The sequence below is a fragment of the Oncorhynchus nerka genome, linkage group LG6, assembly GCF_034236695.1.
Source record: "Oncorhynchus nerka isolate Pitt River linkage group LG6, Oner_Uvic_2.0, whole genome shotgun sequence".
In the NCBI taxonomy this organism is placed as follows: domain Eukaryota; kingdom Metazoa; phylum Chordata; class Actinopteri; order Salmoniformes; family Salmonidae; genus Oncorhynchus; species Oncorhynchus nerka.
In genome coordinates, this window is record NC_088401.1 from 71,974,583 (window position 1) to 71,997,611 (window position 23,029).

A 23,029-nucleotide genomic window follows, 5' to 3' on the forward strand; every position below is an offset into this window, starting at 1 on the left:
ACCAATGGCATGTTTAGTTACAGCGTTACACCCAACCAATGGCATGTTTAGTTACAGCGTTACACCCAACCAATGGCATGTTTAGTTACAGAGTTACACCCAACCAATGGCATGTTTAGTTACAGCGTTACACCCAACCAATGGCATGTTTAGTTACAGCGTTACACCCAACCAATGGCATGTTTAGTTACAGCGTTACACCCAACCAATGGCATGTTTAGTTACAGAGTTACACCCAACCAATGGCATGTTTAGTTACAGAGTTACACCCAACCAATGGCATGTTTAGTTACAGAGTTACACCCAACCAATGGCATGTTTAGTTACAGCGTTACACCCAACCAATGGCATGTTTAGTTACAGAGTTACACCCAACCAATGGCATGTTTAGTTACAGAGTTACACCCAACCAATGGCATGTTTAGTTACAGAGTTACACCCAACCAATGGCATGTTTAGTTACAGAGTTACACCCAACCAATGGCATGTTTAGTTACAGAGTTACACCCAACCAATGGCATGTTTAGTTACAGAGTTACACCCAACCAATGGCATGTTTAGTTACAGCGTTTACACCCAACCAATGGCATGTTTAGTTACAGCGTTACACCCAACCAATGGCATGTTTAGTTACAGAGTTACACCCAACCAATGGCATGTTTAGTTACAGCGTTACACCCAACCAATGGCATGTTTAGTTACAGCGTTACACCCAACCAATGGCATTTTTAGTTACAGCGTTACACCCAACCAATGGCATGTTTAGTTACAGCGTTACACCCAACCAATGGCATGTTTAGTTACAGCGTTACACCCAACCAATGGCATGTTTAGTTACAGAGTTACCCCATTGCTTCATTTGTAACTCAGGAGGTGCAATAAACAAAAGGTGAGTGAGAGAGTGGGGTGACCTGGTAGTTCTGAGGTAGCCGAACAAATAATAAGAAATCACCTTTATAATAAAGCATTGCATGTATGTCATTGCATTTGCGTAGTGGCATAGGGTAGCCTAGTGGTTAGAGCGTTGGACTAGTAACCGGAAGGTTGCAAGTTCAAACCCCCGAGCTGACAAGGTACAAATCTGTCGTTCTGCCCCTGAACAGGCAGTTAACCCACTGTTCCTAGGCCGTCATTGAAAATAAAAATTTGTTCTTAACTGACTTGCCTGGTTAAATAAAGGTAAAATTAAAAAATTTAAAATAGAGCAGTAGAGTAGAGGCTACAATATGAGGAAATTATAGTCCTAAAAATGCTTTCCAGTTTCACTGGCTCACCAAATGACGCACAGCTCACATGCTGGTGATGGCTCATTCCAAAAGCCTCTCTCTTTTGTTAAACAATATTTGGAAGTTGATGAAATATTTTGGTAGCCTACAGTATAGTATTCTCTTCTCAGCAGGAGCCATTTCCTTTACAAGCTGTGTTTCCCGATGAAGAATAAGGGTTGTAGAGAATCATGAATGTAATAAGAAATCTTAGGTTCTGGCTTAAGACCGGTAGCAACCACAACAGAATGTCCGGTCAGAACCAGGATGAGGCAGATGTCCAGGTTAAGGGGAGTTTAATGGAAGAAGATGTCCACATTCACACACACCTGATCCCTCATGGTTCAGATCACTGAGAAGCATGTCCAGTCAGAACTGACATGAACTATGTGGTTCTGAAAGGAAAGAAGAGAAAGAAAACTTAGGCTATAGCACTGCTATAATATGAATGACATGGCTGTATAAACTAGCACAGGTAAATATATAACAGCAAGGGTTATACACTACAGCAGGCATAAGGCCTAGTCACATGGCAATAGACTAAACAGCCTGTTGGACTTGTACATATGAAACATCAGGCATACAGGGATTCAGTCCACAGGAGGAAAACATGTGGAAGGCCTCATCAGGATGGGGAAAGTAGGTTTCTGACCACACAGCATGCTGGGATTAATAGATTAACTGAAACTGAAGTCCCGGGAATCAAGGCCACTGATAGGCTGAAGGAGATGTGGTGATAAGTATTTGGCGTGACCTTAACCAATAAGACACAAACAAAAGTGGGGGTCCTCTGAATGCGAGACTAAAGTGCCCGACTAGAACTAACCAGAAGGGATGGCTGGAATCAGCAGACTGAAGCTTGCAGTTTTAACACCCACAATTGTATTTGAAATAATGCGAAAGGCCTGTTTTGCCTGCATGCTGTTTTTTTCACTTATAGATTTACTGTGCATTCCTGACTGTAGGCTATTCCTTGTTATTGGGCTACAATCCACAGCTAGGCTATTTTTTTAAAGAAGCTATTGATCCTCTGTGGCTAAATTATAGGCCTGCTCATGGTGTAGTAGGCTATTCTGAATTATTTAATTTATTTCTGAACAGACAGCAGTAAATATATAACTTTGGCAAATGTATTCCAATATATCAGGGGTGCTGCAGTTCCTTCAGAATGCTTCGCGTGGCTATGATTCTAAAAGGAAATCAATTATGAAGTGCAATGCTGGAGAGATGAGAGTTGCAGACTCATATCTATCAGAGCAGAAAGGGATCATAGAAAGTAAATCTCATTCCAGTCATGTGAGATACTGGTGCGCTTCTCGCACAGCCATGGCCACACGTTGGTCTCAAATATAGTTTACAATGTTGTGCAAACCATAAAGCCGGGCCGGCCCAGCCCAAATAAACCCTTAGAATATTAAGCCCGGGCAGAAAATATAATTTTTCACATTATGTTTTTTTTTGTGATGGGCAGGAGAATTAACGGAGAGGCAACTCGAATGAACTTTGATCACTTTATTCACATTTTTACATTGCAAAAATTGAAAATACAATATCATGCTATGAGAGGTACCGGAGCCAGTCAAAATGTTTCCAGAACAAAACAACCCAAAACAGAGTGGTGCCAATTGCTGTTCCGGCAGGATCCTGCTCAAATTAAGCACCAGCTACACCCAACCATAGACATGTTTAGTTACAGAGTTACACCCAACCATAGACATGTTTAGTTACAGAGTTACACCCAACCATAGACATGTTTAGTTACAGAGTTACACCCAACCATAGACATGTTTAGTTACAGAGTTACACCCAACCATAGACATGTTTAGTTACAGAGTTACACCCAACCATAGACATGTTTAGTTACAGAGTTACACCCAACCATAGACATGCTTAGTTACAGAGCTATACCCAACCAATGGCATGTTTAGTTCATTTTTGAAACTGCACTTGAAGAAACTCTGAAAGTTCTTGAAATGTTCCAGCTTGACTGACCTTTATGTCTTAAGTGTAAAGATGGACTGCTGTTTCTCTTTGCTTATTTGAGTTCTTGTCATAATATGGATTGGTATTTTACCAAATAGGGCTATCTTGTCACAAAACAACTGATTGGCGCAAACGCATTAAGAAGAAAGTAAATTCCACAAATTAACTTTTAAGAAGGCACACCTGTTAATTTAAATGCATTCCAAGTGACTACCTCATTAACCTGGTTGAGAGAATGCTGTTATCAAGGCAAAGGGTGGCGATTTGAAGAGTTTAACACTGTTTTGGTTACTACATGATTCAATGTGTTATTTCATAGTTTTGATGTCATCACTATTATTCTACAATGTAGAAAATAGTCAAATTAAAGAAAGGTTACTGTGAACACTGAGGATGTACCCGCTTTAAGTTACAGTTTTAACAGTGGCCAAGTAAGCTACTGTGGCTATTTTATCATAATGTAGGCCTACCAGAGACCCCTACCATCAGAAACAATAGAGCAAATGCATCCCTTTACATTTTGACATGGAAATAGTTGTTTTATCATTCAGCCTACAGTAGCAGGCAATGTGTGCTGTTCAATGTAGGCCTATATTCCATGAAACTTTTTTTTAAACAGTCTGGGCTTGACATTAACCCATTTATCCACTTGTCCTTCAGACCAGGAGGTGACTGAAAATCTAGTGTTGTTTGATGAAAGAAAACATTTTACAAAATAAAATCCATTATTATTCCCATGCCATTATTACAGTGAATCAGACAACTGATGCTACCCTCTGCTTATTTGGCTACTTAGCTTATTCAAGCCTGTCTCAAAATACAACACTGCCCCTTGAAGACTACAAAACATATATTTTTACCTGACTCGCTTTTCAAAGATGTCTAGAAATGTACAAGTTTTGTGCTCTTGTAGGAAGCAATCATTCCCTTATTGCTGACTACAAATGATCTATAACTGGGCTAATAACTCACTAGCTAGCAAAGGGTATGAGGCTACATGCAGCTCTCTCTGATCTTAAAGCAGCACATCTACTCACAACCGCTCATGCTGTAAACACTGTCCAGTTTAAAGTAAATGGCACAGATCCATATATGTGACTCGTTTCAGGAAACTAGGCGTATGTCGCATGTCACCACCTCACAGGAGAGGCATTTGAATGTAAACATAAACATAAATGCCTTCTGAAAAAGGTGAACTTTCATGTGACTTACTAACAAATATGTATTCCATCTGTAAATTAATACAATTGTTAAATTACAAGCCCAGTTGGTTAGACACGGAAAAAGCCCGGAACCTTCCCACTAGCCATGATTGAAGCTAATGAATGGGCTGGACATGCTTCCTTTGCTAGCTAAACTACTAAAGTAGATGTTAAGTTGTTAAAACTGTCACCATTTCATTACAATATGATTTGGCCAATTTACTTACAGTGTGGCAAAAAAGTATTTAGTCAGCCACCAATTGTGCAAGTTCTCCTACTTAAAAAGATGAGAGGCCTGTAATTTTCATAATAGGTACACTTCAACTATGACAGACAAAATTAGAGAAAAAAATCCAGAAAATCACATTGTAGGATTTTTTATGAATTTATTTGCAAATGATGGTGGAAAATAAGTATTTGGTCACCTACAAACAAGCAAGATTTCTGGCTCCCACAGACCTGTAACTTCTTCTTTAAGAGGCTCCTCTGTCCTCCACTCGTTACCTGTATTAATGGCACCTGTTTGAACTTATGCACCTATGATGAAAATTACAGGCCTCTCATCTTTTTAAGTGGGAGAACTTGCACAATTGCTGGCTGACTAAATACTTTTTTGCCCCACTGTATATTTGCCATACATTTTAATTAAACATTTCTTTTACAAATTCATCTAAGTGCATGTCAACATTTATTTTTTAAATAATTTCCAAATACATTTTAAAATATATTAAACAAATACAGTACCAGTCAAGTTGACACACCTTCTCATTCAAGGGTTTGTCTTTATTTTTTTTACTATTTTCTACTTTGTAGAATAATAGTGAAGACATCAAAACTATGAAAAAAACACATATGGAATCATGTAGTAACCAAAGAAAGTGTTAAACAAATCAAAATGTAAATCAAAATGTTTTATTTGTGAGGTTCTTCAAAGTAGCCACCCTTTGCCTTGATAACAGCTGTGCTAGAGGTGTAACAGTTCACTGCATTGAACCGGTTTGTTATACGTGACTCACCAAATGGATTTTGTCTTATGGGTTTTGTCCAACATGTCTCTGGACCCACTCACTGTCACAGTCATACTCTGGACCTAGTTTTGTCCCATGGAATAAATGTTGTGGATCTTAATGTTTTTCCTCAAAATCCTGGACTATCGGACCACCATTTTATTACGTTTGCAATTGCAACAAATAATCTGCTCAGACCCCAACCAAGGAACATCAAAAGTTGTGCTATAAATTCACAGACAACACAAAGATTCCTTGATGTCCTTCCAGATTCCCTCTGTCTACCCAAGGACGTCAGAGGACAAAAATCAGTTAACCACCTAACTGAGCTCAATTTAACCTTGCGCAATACCCTAGATGCAGTTGCACCCCTAAAAACTAAAAACATTTCTCATAAGAAACTAGCTCCCTGGTACACAGAAAATACCCGAGCTCTGAAGCAAGCTTCCAGAAAATTGGAACGGAAATGGCACCACACCAAACTGGAAGTCTTCAAACTAGCTTGGAAAGACAGTACCGTGCAGTATCGAAGAGCCCTTACTGCTGCTCGATCATCCTATTTTTCCATTCATGAACTTCTTTGAGGAAAAGATCATGATTATTATAAAGCAAATTACGGACTCCTCTTTAAATCTGATCTGCGTATTCCTTCAAAGCTCAGTTGTCCTGAGTCTGCACAACTCTGCCAGGACCTAGGATCAAGAGAGACGCTCAAGTGTTTTAGTACTATATCTCTTGACACAATGATGAAAATAATCATGGCCTCTAAACCGTCAAGCTGCATACTGGACCCTATTCCAACTAAACTACTGAAAGAGCTGCTTCCTGTGCTTGGCCCTCCTATGTTGAACATAATAAACGGCTCTCTATCCACCGGATGTGTACCAAACTCACTAAAAGTGGCAGTAATAAAGCCTCTCTTGAAAAAGCCAAACCTTGACCCAGAAAATATAAAAAACTATCGGCCTATATCGAATCTTCCATTCCTCTCAAAATTTTTAGAAAGGCTGTTGCGCAGCAACTCACTGCCTTCCTGAAGACAAACAATGTATATGAAATGCTTCAGTCTGGTTTTAGACCCCATCATAGCACTGAGACTGCACTTGTGAAGGTGGTAAATTACCTTTTAATGGCATCAGACCGAGGCTCTGCATCTGTCCTCGTGCTCCTAGACCTTAGTGCTGCTTTTGATACCATCGATCACCACATTCTTTTGGAGAGATTGGTAACCCAAATTGGTCTACACGGACAAGTTCTGGCCTGGTTTAGATCTTATCTGTCGGAAAGATATCAGTTTGTCTCTGTGAATGGTTTGTCCTCTGACAAATCAACTGTAAATTTCGGTGTTCCTCAAAGTTCCGTTTTAGGACCACTATTGTTTTCACTATATATTTTACCTCTTGGGGATGTCATTCGAAAACATAATGTTAACTTTCACTGCTATGCGGATGACACACAACTGTACATTTCAATGAAACATGGTGAAGCCCCAAAATTGCCCTCGTTAGACGCATTTGTTTCAGACATAAGGAAGTGGATGGCTGCAAACTTTCTACTTTTAAACTCAGACCAAACAGAGATGCTTGTTCTAGGTCCCAAGAAACAAAGAGATCTTCTGTTGAATCTGACAATTAATCTTAATGGTTGTACAGTCGTCTCAAATAAAACTGAAGGACCTCGGCGTTACTCTGGACGGGGATCTCTCTTTTGAAGAACATATCAAGACTGTTTCAAGGACAACTTTTTCCCATCTACGTAACATTGCAAAAATCAGAAACTTTCTGTCCAAAAATGATGCAGAAAAATTAATCCATGCTTTTGTCACTTCTAGGTTAGACTACTGCAATGCTCTACTTTCCGGCTACCCAGATAAAGCACTAAATAAACTTCAGTTAGTGCTAAATACGGCTGCTAGAATCCTGACTAGAACCAAAAGATTTGATCATATTAATCCAGTGCTAGCCTCCTGGCTTCCTGTCAAGGCAAGGGCTGATTTCAAGGTTTTACTGCTAACCTACAAAGCATTACATGGGCTTGCTCCTACCTATCTCTCTGATTTGGTCCTGCCGTACATACCTACACGTACGCTACGGTCACAAGACGCAGGCCTCCTAATTGTCCCTAGAATGTCTAAGCAAACAGCTGGAGGCAGGGCTTTCTCCTATAGAGCTCCATTTTTATGGAATTGGCTGCCTACCCATGTGAGAGACGCAAACTCGGTCTCAACCTTTAAGTCTTTACTGAAGACTCATCTCTTCAGTGGATCATATGATTGAGTGTAGTCTGTCCCAGGAGTGTGAAGGTGAACGGAAAGGCTCTGGAGCAACGAACAGCCCTTGCTGTCTCTGCCTGGCCAGTTCCCCTCTTTCCACTGGGATTCTCTGCCTCTAACCCTATTACAGGGGCTGAGTCCCTGGCTTACTAGGGCTCTTTCATACCGTCCCTAGGAGGGGTGCGTCACTTGAGTGGGTTGAGTCACTGATGTGATCTTCCTGTCTGGGTTGGCGCCCCCCCTTGGGTTGTGCTGTGGCAGAGATCTTTGTGGGCTATACTCGGCCTTGTCTCAGGATTGTAAGTTGGTGGTTGAATATATCCCTCTAGTGGTGTGGGGGCTGTGCTTTGGCAAAGTGGGTGGGGTTATATCCTTCCTGTTTGGCCCTGTGCCGGGTGTCCTCGGATGGGGCCACAGTGTCTCCTGACCCCTCCTGTCTCAGCCTCCAGTATTTATGCTACAGTAGTTTGTGTCGGGGGGCTAGGGTCAGTTTGTTATATCTGGAGTACTTCTCCTGTCCTATCCGGTGTCCTGTGTGAATTTAAGTATGCTCTCTCTAATTCTCTCTTTCTCTCTCTCGGAGGACCTGAGCCCTAGGACCATGCCTCAGGACTACCTGACATGATGACTCCTTGCTGTCCCCAGTCCACCTGGCCGTGCTGCTGCTCCAGTTTCAACTGTTCTGCCTGTGATTATTATTATTTGACCATGCTGGTCATTTATGAACATTTGAACATCTTGGCCATGTTCTGTTATAATCTCCACCCAGCACAACCAGAAGAGGACTGGCCAACCCACATAGAGAGGAACCAGGCTAGGTTTCTTCCTAGGTTTTGGCTATTCTAGGGAGTTTTTCCTAGCCACCGTGCTTCTACACCTGCATTGCTTGCTGTTTGGGGTTTTAGGCTGGGTTTCTGTACAGCACTTTGAGATATCAGCTGATGTACGAAGGGCTATATAAATACATTTCATTTGATTTATGTAGCAAACATTTGAATTTCTGTTTTTTACAATGGATAAAAGTAGAGACTCAGAGCTACAAAATGGTATATCATACACTGCATTTGAGGAACAATGGGAAAGTAATTCTGCTTTGAAAGTTTTGCATTTTAGCATTTTGGTGAGAGAGCTCTTCTTTGTCTACACCCGTTCAGCATTGTTCACACCCTCTTAAGCTTTAGCCCCACCCATCTCCTTGGGTTCAGAGCGCACTCTTGACGCTCTGGCCGATGATTTGTTTACCTCTGGATAACATGAAAACAGTCGAACCAGCTCTGCTGACAACAATTTCATTATGCTTTTGTGCTGGAGTTTACTGACACCGACCATATTCAACAGGTGTTGTACACTTTAGCTTAAGACATGTAGCGAACTAGGTAAACAATGAACCTAGCTAGGTAAACAACATGTAAGATCACACACATCACGTCATGCTAGCTAACGAGCCAGCCTGCTAACGCTAGCTAACAGTACACTTTAGCTTAAAAGGAAACCACTGTCAAAATTAGAAACATGTCATATCTGAACATGTAGACTAGACTATCTTACCTGTCTGTATACATCATTATACATATGATGGACGCGTCTCCCTGGATCCATACCACAAATGCCCTTAGTTTGAAGACATAATCCGGAAACAGGTGTTTTCCCACCTCTTTAGCAATCATACTCTAATTCTAATCATTTCAAAACTCGATCCTCTAGAAAGTAGAGAGAAACACTTATGCAACTACATTTTTAAAAAAGCCCCGTTCGACAGGGTTACCAACACAGACTGACCAGCTCAATAAGACAAAAGTCTTATATATTTCAGCCTAATACAAACTCATCTCTCGGCATGTCCAGCCCACTCATTATCTCAGCCAATCATGGCTAGTGGGAAGATTGCTGTCTTTTTATGTAGTTTAACCAACAAGGCTCGTAATTTAACAATTTTATTCGTATTTACAGATGGCAAGTTTGTTAAGGCACATGAAAGTTCACATGTTCAAGAAGGCATTTCTGACCAAAAATGCATTTTGATTTAAAAAAAAAACGTTTTTATTCAAACTGCTCCGCTGTGAAGTGGTGACTTGCGATATACACCTAGTTTCTTTAATCTGGTCACATATATGGTCGTTTTTTGGTTGGTTTAAGGTTTAGGTTTTGCCATACATTTTTCCATCTGCCGTTTTCACATGTAACAGTGTTGTTTCCCAGCCATCTGCATCCACTCACCATTCATGATGAATGACCACTGCGCTGCAGCTGACCCCAGGGCCAGGAGGTTGCCAACTTCAACAGCCAGGAGTTAATAGAGCAGGTGTTCTTCCAGATTGACACCTGTGTTAATTACAGTGATTGTGGCCACTATTTTCACAGCTCCTGCTTTTCCAAAGTCCCCCACAACATGGCACCAAATACGTTTAGTTTTTTGCCCTAGCACTACACAGCTGATTCAAATAAACAATCAAAGCTTGATGATGAGGTGGTTATTTGAATCAGCTGTGTAGTGCTAAAGTAACAACCACAACGTACACCAAGAGGGGCCCCAGGATTGAGTTTGGGAAACACTGCTATAATGAAAGGAGAAGAGGAGATGAATGTGAAAAAGTGGAGAAAGGAGGGTGGATGCAAAAGAAAGAGATGTCTCACAAAGTAATCAAAACCACCGTTAAGACAATCTCCAAATGGTGCTGGGCACGCAGACTTGTTTTTGTGTTATCAGCAAAGACGCCATTCTCCTCTAAGCTGGACTGGGGCCCACCGAGCGATTCCATTACAGACGAAATGGGATAGCAGCACAATTATCTCAAGTCCAATTCTCCAAACCCCATTGTATCTGTAAACTGAGGCCTGAGCAAGGATTAATGTGTGTGTCTGGGGGTTGGTGAGGGTGGTAAGGAGGTAGACTGGGAGCGGGGAGTAAATCGGGAAGAGGGGGAGTGAAGCGTGGGAGTGGAGGGAGGAAGGGGAGTGAAGCTGGAGAAGGGGGAGCGAGTGGGGAGGGAAGTGGGGCGAGGGTGGAGGGAAGCGGGAGGAGGAGGGAGTGGGGGGGGATAAAGCAGGGGGATGGGCGAGGGAAGCTGGAGTGGGGGGGGCTGGAGGAGGAAGGGCTGTAGCTCTAGCTCTTTCCACTAATCACAGAGGGAGAGGAAGAAGAAAAGAGACCAATAAATATATGGAACACTGGAAAGAAAATAAGCTCTTGAATCAAAAGGCTGGCCTTGTGTGCCATGGAGATCAGTTTGGGGTGGTTGTCTGGAGGATGCCTACCACAACAGGAAGAGAACAAAAACAGCGACAGGGAAAATATATAAACAAAAAGCCTATTTACTGTTGCATGTAATGGCAAAACCCAATCGCCAGAGAGTGACGCAACGTTGCAATGGCAGGCGGAATGACAAAAGCCCCTGGCATTCCCATCATGCTTCTCATCTCACTTTACCATACAATGATGACATTATGTGCAAGGTCTTTTGCTACTGCATCCATATTGTGCCAACGCTCAACAGTATTGGATAAAAGTCAGGACTTCTAGTTGGGTATCAACTTTTTAAGGCCTTTCCCTTGACACATCATCAACACAAAAGGTGTGAGATTACCATCAACCAGTGGCGACCCGTCATTCAGGGTGGTGGGGTTGAGCCCCACATTTTTAGCTACACATTTTTTGGGGGGTGGAGGGGGGATTGCCTGTTTTGCATGTTTTTTTGGCATTATCACATGTCACATAAGTTTACAAACAATGTAAAAAACAAAAAAAACAAAGCTGCATACAAACATGATCTCTTTTTTGCTTTATTGAGTAAGGCAGCTCCAAAATGCAGGTGTTTCAGCCTAGGTCAGTGCTTTCTGTGGTGGTGGTGGGGCAGTCAGAGGAAAATACGGAGCGTAGGTGTTGGTAATGTTCTCTAGTTGTGCCATGATTGGCTTAGTGTTCTGTCACTCATGGGGACACTATGTTACTGCCAAGTCTAAGGGTAGAGCTTGAAAATACAAGTCCCTTTGGGTGCTGCCATAGAGTTATATTAGAAGTGCCCATCCAAGATGGCTCAGGGTCATTGGCCACAAATAAAATGACGTCAAATCATGTTATATCTACAACTTGATTGGACTGATCATGTCAATATCATACTTTCAAAATCTTAGCTAGCAGTCATCATCATGAATCAAGTTGACAATCTACTGGCAAATCCTTTTTAATCCTTGTCATATGAAGATAAATAATTAAGAGAAATTATAGATAAAACATATCAGTGCTCATCGGCCATTGGACATAAACATTACACAACAAGTTGGAAATCGCAAATTCAACAATGAGTGGTTTGGAAGGAATCAGTGGCTAACTGCAAGCATTTCAAAACAATCACTAGTCTGCTATTCAGTGGAGTGGCTATGTTGTCTCAAATCTGGCATTAAGGGTCTCTTTTCCAAGTTTAAAATGATAAACATTCAACATTGGCCATGCTGTCAATGAAGCATGATTTGTTTCACGCTTAAAACAACGGTGAACTGCGAAATCTGACTTTAGTGAGTTCAAGACAACTGGGAACTCGGGAATAACTAGCTCTGACTGGGAAAATGTATTTTGAACGGTCATCCAACTCGCAATTATAAATCCGGAACTTGGGTCTCTTTCTAGAGCTATGACCTGAAGATCACTGACGTCATCATGATTCAACCTTCTCACAAAGACGTCTCTAGCGTCCGAAGGGTTTGGGCTAAAAAACTAATATGACCCCCCTGGAAAGATAAGACTCTCACAAACACGATGGTGTTCGCCGTTTTGGGACTCGTCTGAAGTCGGTACAGCCGATCTGCCAACTTCTGTCTGTACACTCTTAGAATAAAGGGTTTAAAAATGGTTCTTTGCGGAGGGATAGGGTTCTTTCTACCAAGAACCGTTTTGATCAGAAGAACCCTTTTTGGAAGAAAGCATTCTTTGATGATTCTTTGGAAGGCAAGAAGGATTCTTTGGAAGGCAGGAAGGGTTCTTCATATACAGTATATTATTTCTCAGCATGGTCTATTGGAGGGAGATTTTCATTGGTTAATACATTTTATGCTACAGAAAGATAAATAACATAACATTTTCTAAAATAATCCAATCTGTAGGATTTATTGCACCCATTAACGAGATGGTTGTTCTAGTTTAGATGATTGAGGTCGTCTCAATATTCAATCTTCCCTACCCTGGCAGTCATTCTGAATGCAGGTTGCGGGTGATTAACAATTACACTTGTTGGATATCCTAACTGGACTCCAAAAGGAACTACACATCACTTTGCAAGCCAGCATAATATGACGTACAGGCTTGATGTGGCCTGTAAACCAGGAGATTCCTAACACCACTGTGTTACGGTATACAGTAACTAGGCCCTCAAAGAAAGGCCTTATGATACAGTGGGGCAAAAAGTATTTAGTCAGCCACCAATTGTGCAAGTTCTCCCACTTAAAAAGATGGAGATTCAGTCTTCCCAGCCTGGTGCAGGTCTACAATGTGAGAGCCAGAAATCTTGCTTGTTTGTAGGTGACCAAATACTTATTATCCACCATAATTTGCAAATAAATTCATTAAAAATCCTACAATGTGATTTTCCTGATTTTTTTCTCATTCTGTCTGTCATAGTTGAAGTGTACCTCTGATAAAAATTACAGGCCTCTCTCATCTTTTTAAGTGGGAGAACTTGCACAATTGGTGGCTGACTAAATACCTTTTTTGCCCCACTGTATATGTAATGTATTGTCATAAATATTACAATTTTAAAGGCTAATATCGCTGGTGGAACCGTTCAAAGAGGGTTCTAGGAATAACCCTCCAAAGATAAAAGGGTTCTAGGTAGAACCTTTTAAATTATAAAATGGTTCTTGGTAGAACCCTTCATAGAGGGTTCTAGGCATAATGCTTCATAGAGTGTCCTAGGTAGAACTTTATACAGAGGGTTCTTTGAAGAACCCTACATAGAACCCCTTGCAAAGGGTTCTACCCAGCACCAAAAAGGGTTCCCCTATGGGGACAAATTGGGAAAAACCCTGTATGGTTCTACTTGACAAGTGTAGCTTCCGAACCGTTTGGGCTACATACTAATATGACACCACCATCGACTCTCACAAACACATACATGTCAGTGGTTTGGTCTAGGACAGGGTTCCCCGCTGAGTTTTCTGAAAAATAAAATAAAAAACATAAGACTGTAAAAACACAAATCAGCTCCTAGTGATTTTAATTTTGGAAATCTGTTCCAAAGTATTCCCACTCATAATAGAGCGATGTATGTGATCATATACAAATGTAGGCTAGGTTTGTAATATTTTTTTCAAACAGTATATCCGTTTGGGTTTCTTGCGGTCCATTTGCAGTCTACAAATTCATTTTTACTTACGTTCCGGCCTCCTGACCATCGGCTCAAGAAAAAAAGAAGAAAAAATAATAATTGGCCTGCAGCCGAATTTAGTTGATGATCCCTACTCTAGTACACCCACAAGCCTCACAAGACTCATCTGAACGTATCACGGTACCAGTAAAACACAATTATGGAAGTATTTATGAATGTACTTTAGTGCCAAAAAAAAGGGGTTAAATATGGGTTGAGTTTTCATACTGTATATCTCTTAGATATAGGACAGACACTTGAAAACATACCCTTAGACCTTAGGTGGTTTTGTGTTAAAGATGTGAGAATACAAAAATCTAAGCCTTCAGTGAACAGGATTTTTTACATGATCTTTATTTTAGTTACCTTAATTGTGTTTCAGCTGATTTAGCATTCAGCCTTTTTTCAGTTGTCTTCAAAAAAACTAAGGGTTAATTAAAGGTAGGTTGAATGCTCCGGAATTATCAGAAATAATTCATAAAAGCGATGAGGCCTGGATCAAGGCCAGGAAAACAGGCTTAGGCCCGGGCTGGCAAGCTTGTAAGCCACTAAGGAATCATTGTGTAAGACAAATCAGAAAGTCTTCTACTTCCTCCTCTCTGCCACAACAAATACATTCAGACACTTGCCTCATTACGGAAAAAAATGCCATTATTGACGCATCATTGTTTGCTCAGTAACCCACATTTTTAGTTAATATTGTTATCAGGAAATATTCCAAAAGTATGGAATTCAGGACGGGGATAGTAGTGATCTTAATAATTATGACCCCGTTTTCAAGGCTTCCTTGTCTAGCTAAGATTATTGAACCCTTGGTAAATGTACAACTTTTCTCTTTATTATCTGAGAAATGTATTTTTAATGTAAACCAATCAGGGTTTAGGCCTGGCCATAGCACTATTACAGCAACCACTTTAGTTGTTGATGATCTTGTCAATACTTTAGAAACTCAAATGAAATATGCTGCTTATTTAGTGGACCTGTCAAAAGCTTTTGATACTGTTTATCAGGCTATTTTATTGAATAAGTTGTCCTCGATAGGCCTGAGCTCTGACACCTGTTCATGGTTTCATGATTATCTTAGTGACAGAACTCAGGCCACCGTGATTGATGGGGTTAAGTCGGAATTTCATGAAGTGCACAAAGGTGTGCCACAGGGGTCGATTTTGGAAGCTGTTCTTTTCACTAGTTATATAAACACCATTGGTCAAGCTGTTAAAAATGGTAAACTTCATCTCTATGCGGATGATACTATTATGTATGCTATTGCCCTGACTGTTGACCTGGCTGTGTCAAAACTACTGTCAGATGTTATTGCTATGCAGGAATCTCTTGCTTATGTAAAATGTGTTCTTAATACGGGCAAAACAAAATACATAATGTTCACTCATTAGATGGTTCTCCAATTGAACGTGTTCCCGCATATAAATACTTAGGCATTTGGATTTATATGGATGTGACGTTAAACAAACAAATAGATGAGCTCGTTAAGAAGCTAAGATTTAAAGTTGACTTTTTCTATCGAAACAGATTGTGCCGTTCTCTAAGCAGTAGGAAGCAGATTATTCAGTCAACCTTTTTATCTGTTCTTGATTATGGTGATATTATTTATACAATACAGCTGCTACAACTCTTAAACCTTTAAATGCCATCTACCATAGTGCCCTTCGTTTTGTTACAGGTGACAGTTTTGATACTCATCACTGCATCCTGTATCAAAAATGCCCTACTTTATAAACTTCAGTCTTATCTAACTTTGCTGTTGAAGCATAGACATCTGAGTTGCATAACCAGTTCACAGAATTGGTTAACTCTTGAGGTTCCTAGGGTCTTCACCGAGCTAGGTAAATCTGCTTTTAGCTTTAAAGCACCGTATTGTTGGAACAAAATTTCAAAACACATTTAAATGAGATGTTCTGTTGCCGTTCGCAACGTTTAGAGTATTGATTGGGGACTTATTTGTGGAGGAATGTAACTGTTTTTCTGGGCGATTTGTGATGTTTTACTTGTGCTTCCCATGACTGTGTTTTTGTATCCTAATGTGCCAAATTTACAGTGCCAGTCAAAAGTTTGGACACACCTACTCATTCAACACAACTATGAAATAACACATATGGAATCATGAAGTAAGCAAAAAAGTGTTAAACAAATATATTTTATATTTGAGGTTCTTCAAATAGCCACCCTTTGCCTTAACGACAGCTTTGCATACTCTTGGCATTCTGTCAACCAGCTTCACCTGGAATTCAATTCCAACAGTCTTGAAGGAGTTCCCACATACGCTGAGCACTTGTTGGCTGCTTTTCCTTGACTCTGAGGTCCGACTCATCCCAAACCATCTCAATATGATTGAGGTCGGGGGATTGTGGAGGCCAGGTCATCTGATCCAGCACTCCATCACTCTCCTTCTTGGTAAAATAGCCCTTACACAGCCTGGATGTGTGTTGGGTCATTGTCCTATAGAAAAACAAATGATAGTGGGACTAAGCGCAAACCAAATGGGATTGCGTATCGCTGCAGAATGCTGTGGTAGCCATGCTGGTTAAGTGTGCCTTGAATTCTAAATAAATCACAGACAGTGTCACCAGCAAAGCACCCCCACAGCATAACAACTCCTCCTCCATGCATTACGGTGGGAAATATACATGCGGAGTTAATCCATTTAACCAAAAATCTCCAATTTGGACTCCAGACCAAAGGACACATTTCTGACGGTCTAATGTCCATTGCTCGTGTTTCTTGGCCCAAGCAAGTCTCTTCTTATTGTTGTCCTTCAATAGTGGTTTCTTTGCAGCAATTCGATCTTGAAGGCCTGATTCACACAGTCTCCTCTGAACAGTTGATGTTGAGATGTGTTAATTGAACTCTGTGAATCATTTATTTCGGCTGCAATTTCTGAGGCTGGTAACTCTAATGAACTTATGAACTGGTAACTCTAATGAACTTATCCTTAGCAGAGGTAACTCTGGGTCTTCCATTCCTGTGGCGGTCCTCATGAGAGTCAGTTTCATCATAGCGCTTGATGGTTTTGTCATCAAGGCAAATGGTGGCTATTTGAAGAAGTGTTTAACACTTTTTTGGTTACAACATGATTCCATATGTGTTATTTCATAGTTTTGATGTCTTTACTATCATTCTATTATACAATGTAGAAAATAGTAAAAATAAAGAAAGTTTACTGTGAACACTGAGGATGTACCCGCTTTAAGTCTCTCCGGGTGCTCATTGACTCTGGGGCGGATGAGAATTTCATGGACGCTACCCCAGTTTCTGAATTAGGTATCCCCACGCAACTCCTCTCTGTTCCCATGGATACTAGAGCACTGGACGGCCGCTCCATTGGTAGAGTTACCCACAGCACTGTTCCTGTTAATCTGCGGGTTTCAGGAAATCACAGTGAGGCTATACAGCTTCTCCTCATTGAGTCCCCCCATGTTCCTGTTTTGGGATTTACTTGGCTCCAAAAACACAACCCCGTTATTGACTGGACCATGAGTTCAATCCTGGGTTGGAGTCCGTTCTGCCATTCCCATTGCCTCAAAGCAACGCAGCCTTCCCCGAGACGGCCTCCTCAGGTCTTAAGTCAAGCCTCGGATTTCTCTTTCATCCCCGCAGAGTACCACGACCTCCTGGAGTTCTTCAGCAAGGCACAGGCTACTTCTCTTCCCCCGCATCATCCCTACGATTGTGCCATTGACCTTCTCCCAGGCATCACACCGCCTCGCGGTCAGCTATATTCCAAGGCTGTGGAGGAGTATATTGAGGACTCTCTGGCTGCTGGAGGCATCCATCCTTCTGTATCCCCTACCGGCACAGGGTTTTTTGTTGTGGAAAAGAAGGACAAGACCCTGTGTCCGTGCATTGACTACCGGGCCTTAACGACATAACAATCAAGAATCGTTACCCCCTACCACTCCTCTCCTATGGCTTTCGAACCTCTCCGGGGGCTACCATCTTCTCCAAACTGGATCTTCGGAATGCTTCGGAATGGTTTGGATTCGCAAAGGGGATGAGAGGACATTATGAGTCCCTGGTCATACCGTTTGGACTCACCAACACCCCTGCGGTCTTCCAGGTCCTGGTAAATGATGTGCTCCGGCACATGTTAAATTGTTTCGTGTTTGTCTACCTCGACGACATCCTGTTTTTTTCCCGTTCTGCCAAGAACACGTCCTCCATGTTCGACAAGTCCTTCAGCGCCTCCTGGATTTCCAGTTATTTCTGAAAGCAGGGAAATGCAAGTACCTCTCCCAAGGTACCGTTCACATGGTCCCCAGCAGTTGACAGAGCCTTTGTGGACCTGAAGCATTGGTTCACTACAGCCCTCCTCCATCTGGACCCGTCCCATCAGTTTGTGGTTGAGGTCGATGCTTCTGACGTTGGAGTGGAGGCTAACCTTTCCAAGAGATCTGTCCAGGACCAAAAGCTCCATCCCTGTGCCTTTCTGTCCTATCGTCTCAACTCTGCAGAAAGAAACTACAACGTGGGTAACAGAGAACTCCTGGTGGTCAAGATGACACTGGAGGAGTGGAGACACTGGCTGGAGGGAGCAGAACATCCGTTTTTGGTTTGGACTGACCACAAGAATATGTAACATCTCCACACAGCCAAGCGCCTTATCTCCAGGCAGGCCCGGTGGGCTCTGTTATTCACCAGGTTCAACTTCACAATTTCCTTTCGCCCAGGGTCCAATAATGTTAAACCTAATGCCCTTTCTCGCCTGTACAGTCCCGCTGAGACTACCTCATGCCTTGCGGCTGCTGTGAGCTTGGGTATTGAGACCCTGGTCCGCAAGGCACAACATTCCCAGCCTTCCCCTGGAGGGGGGCTGGCTTAACGTGTGTTCGTCCCTAATTCAGTCCGGTTCCGGGTCCTGGAATGGGCTCATTCCTCCTAGCCTACCTGTCATCCGGGTTTCCGTCGAACCCTGGCCTTCCTCTGACAACATTTCTGGTGGCCCACAATGGTTCCTGACGCCTCTGCCTTCGTCGCCGCATGCACCGTTTGTGCTCAGAATAAGACTCCGCGGCAAGCCCCTTCCCGGTCTCCTTCAGCCACAACCTGTCATTGAAGGCCATCCGGCATACACGGTGAGACGGCTGCTGAATGTTTGACCGCGGGGCAGGGGTTTCCAGTACTTGGTTGACTGGGAGGGTTATGGCCCGGAGGAGAGGTGCTGGGTCCCCGCTAGAGACTACCTGGACCCAGCCCTCATCGCCGACTTCCACCGCCGGCACCCAGGTCAACCAGATATGCGCCCTGGTAGGATGCCAGGTGCCGCTCCTGGGGGGGGGGGGGGGGGGGGGTACTGTCACACCCTGGTCTGTTTCACCTGTCCTTGTCTCCACCCCCTCCAGGTATCACCCATATTTTGCCATTATCCCCTGGGTATATATACCTGTGTTTTCTGTCTGTCTGTGCCAGTTTGTCTTGTTTTGTCAAGTCAACCAGCGTGTTACTACATGCGCCTGCTTTATCCTCTTCTCTGTTTTTTGCTAGTCCTCCTGGTTTTGACCCTTGCAGAGTTGCAAAGAAAAAGCCATATCTCTGGCCAATACAAAGAAAAGATTAAGATGGGCAAAAGAACACAGACACTGGACAGAGGAACTCTGAAGGCCAGAATCCAGAGTCGTCTCTTCACTGTTGACGTTGAGGCTGGTGTTTTGCAGGTACAATTTAATGAAGTTGCCAGTTGAGGACTTGTGAGGTGTCTATTTCTCAAACTAGACACTCTAATGTACTTGTAATCTTGCTCAGTTGTGCACCGGGGCCGGTCACTCCTCTTTCTATTTTGGTTAGAGCCGGTTTGTGCTGTTCTGTGAAGGGATTGGTTGACTGGGATTTCTCGCATGGAATAGCCTTCATTTCTCAGAACAAGAATAGACTGATGAGTTTCAGAAGAAAGTTCTTTGTTTCTGGACATTTTCAGCCGGTAATCGAACCTACAAATGCTAATGCTCCAGATACTCAACCAGTCTAAAGAAGATCAGTTTTACTGCTTCTTTAATCAGAACAAAAGTTTTCAGCTCTGCTAACATGATTGCAAAATGGTTTTCTAATGATCAATTATCCTTTTAAAATTATAAACTTGGATTAGCTAACACAACGTGCCATTGGAACACAGGAGTGATGGTTGCTGATAAAGGGCCTCTGTACACCTATGTAGATATTCCATTAAAAAAATCAGGCGTTTCCAGCTACAATAGTCTTTTACAACATTAACGATGTCTACACTGTATTTCTGATCAATTTTATGTTCAATTTTTATTTCTAAGTGACCCCAAACTTTTGAACGGTAGTGTATATAAACTCAGCAGGACCCTGTCATTCAAAGATAATTAGTAAAATAATTCGTAAAATTCCAAATAACTTCACAGGTCTTCATTGTAAAGTGTAATACACTGTGATATGTGCAACCTGTGTAACGTCATGTGACCTGTTTGACTATAGAACGTGTCTCCTTCCTGAGCGGTATGATGGCTGTGTGGTCCCATGGTGTTTATACTTGCTTACTATTGTTTGTACAGATGAACGTGTTACCTTCAGGCGTTTGGAAATTGCTCCCAAGGATGAACCAGACTTGTCTACAATGTTTTTCTGAGGTCTTGGCTAATTTCCTTAGATTTTCCCATGATGTATAGCAAAGAGGCACTGAGTTTGAAGGTAGGCCTTGAAATAAATCCAAAGGTACACCTCCAATTGACTCAAATGATGTAAATTAGCCTATCAGAAACTTCTAAATCCATAACATAATTTCCTATAATTTTCCAAGATATTAGAAGAAGCTTCTAAAGCCATGACATTATTTTCTGGAATTTTCCAAGCTGTTTAAAGGCACAGTCAATTTAGTGTATGTAAACTTCTGACCCACTGGAATTGTGATACAGTGAATTATAAGTGAAATAATCTGTCTGTAAACCATTTTTGGAAAAACTACTTGTGTCATGCACAAAACCGACTTGCCAAGACTATAGTTTGTTAACAAGAAATTTGTGGAGTAGTAACCTAAGTGTATGTAAACTTCCGACTTCAACTGTATGTATTTGGTTTAGACACTGTATTCCTGAAGAAACACAAATATTGTCTGATTGCCCCTATTGTACATCTAGTTAATCTGTCCATCAAATATGGGTTCTTCCCCAATGCTTGGAAGTCTGCTGCAGTGATACCCATTATAAAATCCGGTGACCCAACACTGGTGGAAAATAACTGACCAATAAGCAGTCTTCCAGTGCTATCAAAAGTAGCTGAAAGATGTGTGGCTGATCATCTGACTGATCACCTGAATCAAGAAAACTCCATACATTAAATGCAATTTGGATTCAGAACTAACCATTCTACCGAAACAGCCAAATGTTATTTTCTGGAGTGCATTACATCTAAAACTGGACATAGGTGGTGAAGTCGGTGCAGTCTTGTTGGATCTTAAAAAGGCATTTGATACTGTGAATCATAAGGTCCTCCTATCCAAACTACCCTCCCTTAATGTGTCCACTGAAGTTATTAGTTGGATGTATTCCTATCTGACAAACAGAAGTCAAAGGGTTCGTCTGGGGGACACTCAGTCAGACTCTCTTTACAATAACATTGGGGTCCCACAAGGGTCAATATTAGGGCCCCTTCTGTTTACCATCTATATAAATTATCTCCAACTTGCTTGCCCACAAGTTAACATGCATATGTATGCAGATGATACAGTCCAGTTTGTACACTCAAAAAATAGACAAGTTAACTGAAGCTATGGTAGACGCTTTTAAATGGATAACTGATTCTTGCCTGCATTTAAATATCGACAAGACTGTTTGTATGTACTTCTCTAAGAAATCCATTGATTCTTCCCAACAAGCTGTCCTTGTTAATGGGGAAAATCTGAAAGTTGTTTAACTTCAGGTATCTCGACGTCATTTTGGACTCCAACTTGACATTTAAGAAACATGTGAAGAAGGTGGTTAACATGGTCAAGTTTGGATTATCCAATTTTAGATTACCTTCCTCTGGAGGCCGCCAGACTATATATGCATGCTCTGATCTTCTCACATCTGAGATATTGCCTCACATGCTCGTCACAAGCAAGAGCGACTATTCAATTGAATCACTCTACAAACAAACACAAGATTTTTGTTAACAAACCAAACAGTTACCACCATTGTCACCATTCACAAACATAATTTATTAATTCTGGATAGGTTTAAGCAATATGTAGATGCAAGCCTTGTCTTTAAGATCGTGCATTGTCTCCACCCCTATGCCTGCATATGATGATCAAGGAAATAACCTCCAGGATAACAAGGACAGTAACTAGAGGGGATTGCGTTGTCCCTTTTCGACAGTAAATTTGGTCAATTGGCCTTTGTTAGAGCTACAATATACTGGAATGCAATGGGCATACATAACCCTTAGTATTTACTGCCTATGCACACTAGGTAAGACCTGGGCGGACCACCCCCTGTGTTTTGGTTAGTGCACCAGGCGGTGCTAAGTTAGGTAAGTAGTGGGTAGTCAGGTAAGGTAGGAGAGGGTAGGTTAGGTAAGTAGTGGGTAGTCAGGTAAGGTAGGAGAGGGGGCTTTGACATTTACTTTCTTTGCTTTGGTTCCATCCAGCCCCTTTTCCCCATATTACCGTATGAAGGAATAAATAAATTCCCAGTAAACGGTATATTCTCTGCCTTTGTCATCCTTACCCGCACCTACAGTCCCATACCTCTTTCACTCCACGGGGAGTTGTTGTAGCAGGGTGTTGCATACCCTCTGCAAGAGGCGTACGTAACTCCCTTGGACATGAGAAGCTGCACTGCTTATTGCACTTTTAAATTGAAAACATGGCTCAAATCTATTCAAAGCTGTACACTATTTATCTGTGGTTCCTCATATGTAAGGCCACAGTTGAAGATAGTGGTTTTTTTATTACGAATAAGTTGTTGTTGTTAGAATGATATATTATTGG

The 23,029-nt window shown here is 41.8% G+C and overlaps 1 protein-coding gene across 1 annotated transcript in view; it reads right to left on the reverse strand.

Annotated features, from left to right (window-relative positions):
- LOC115130959 (uncharacterized) overlaps positions 1-23,029 on the reverse strand; it is a 39,970-nt gene that overhangs the window by 8,303 nt on the left and 8,638 nt on the right. Inside the window, exon 2 of the mRNA XM_065019839.1 lies at positions 1,595-1,660. The gene's annotated coding sequence lies outside the window, so the exon portion shown is untranslated. The remainder of the gene's footprint in view (positions 1-1,594; positions 1,661-23,029) is intronic.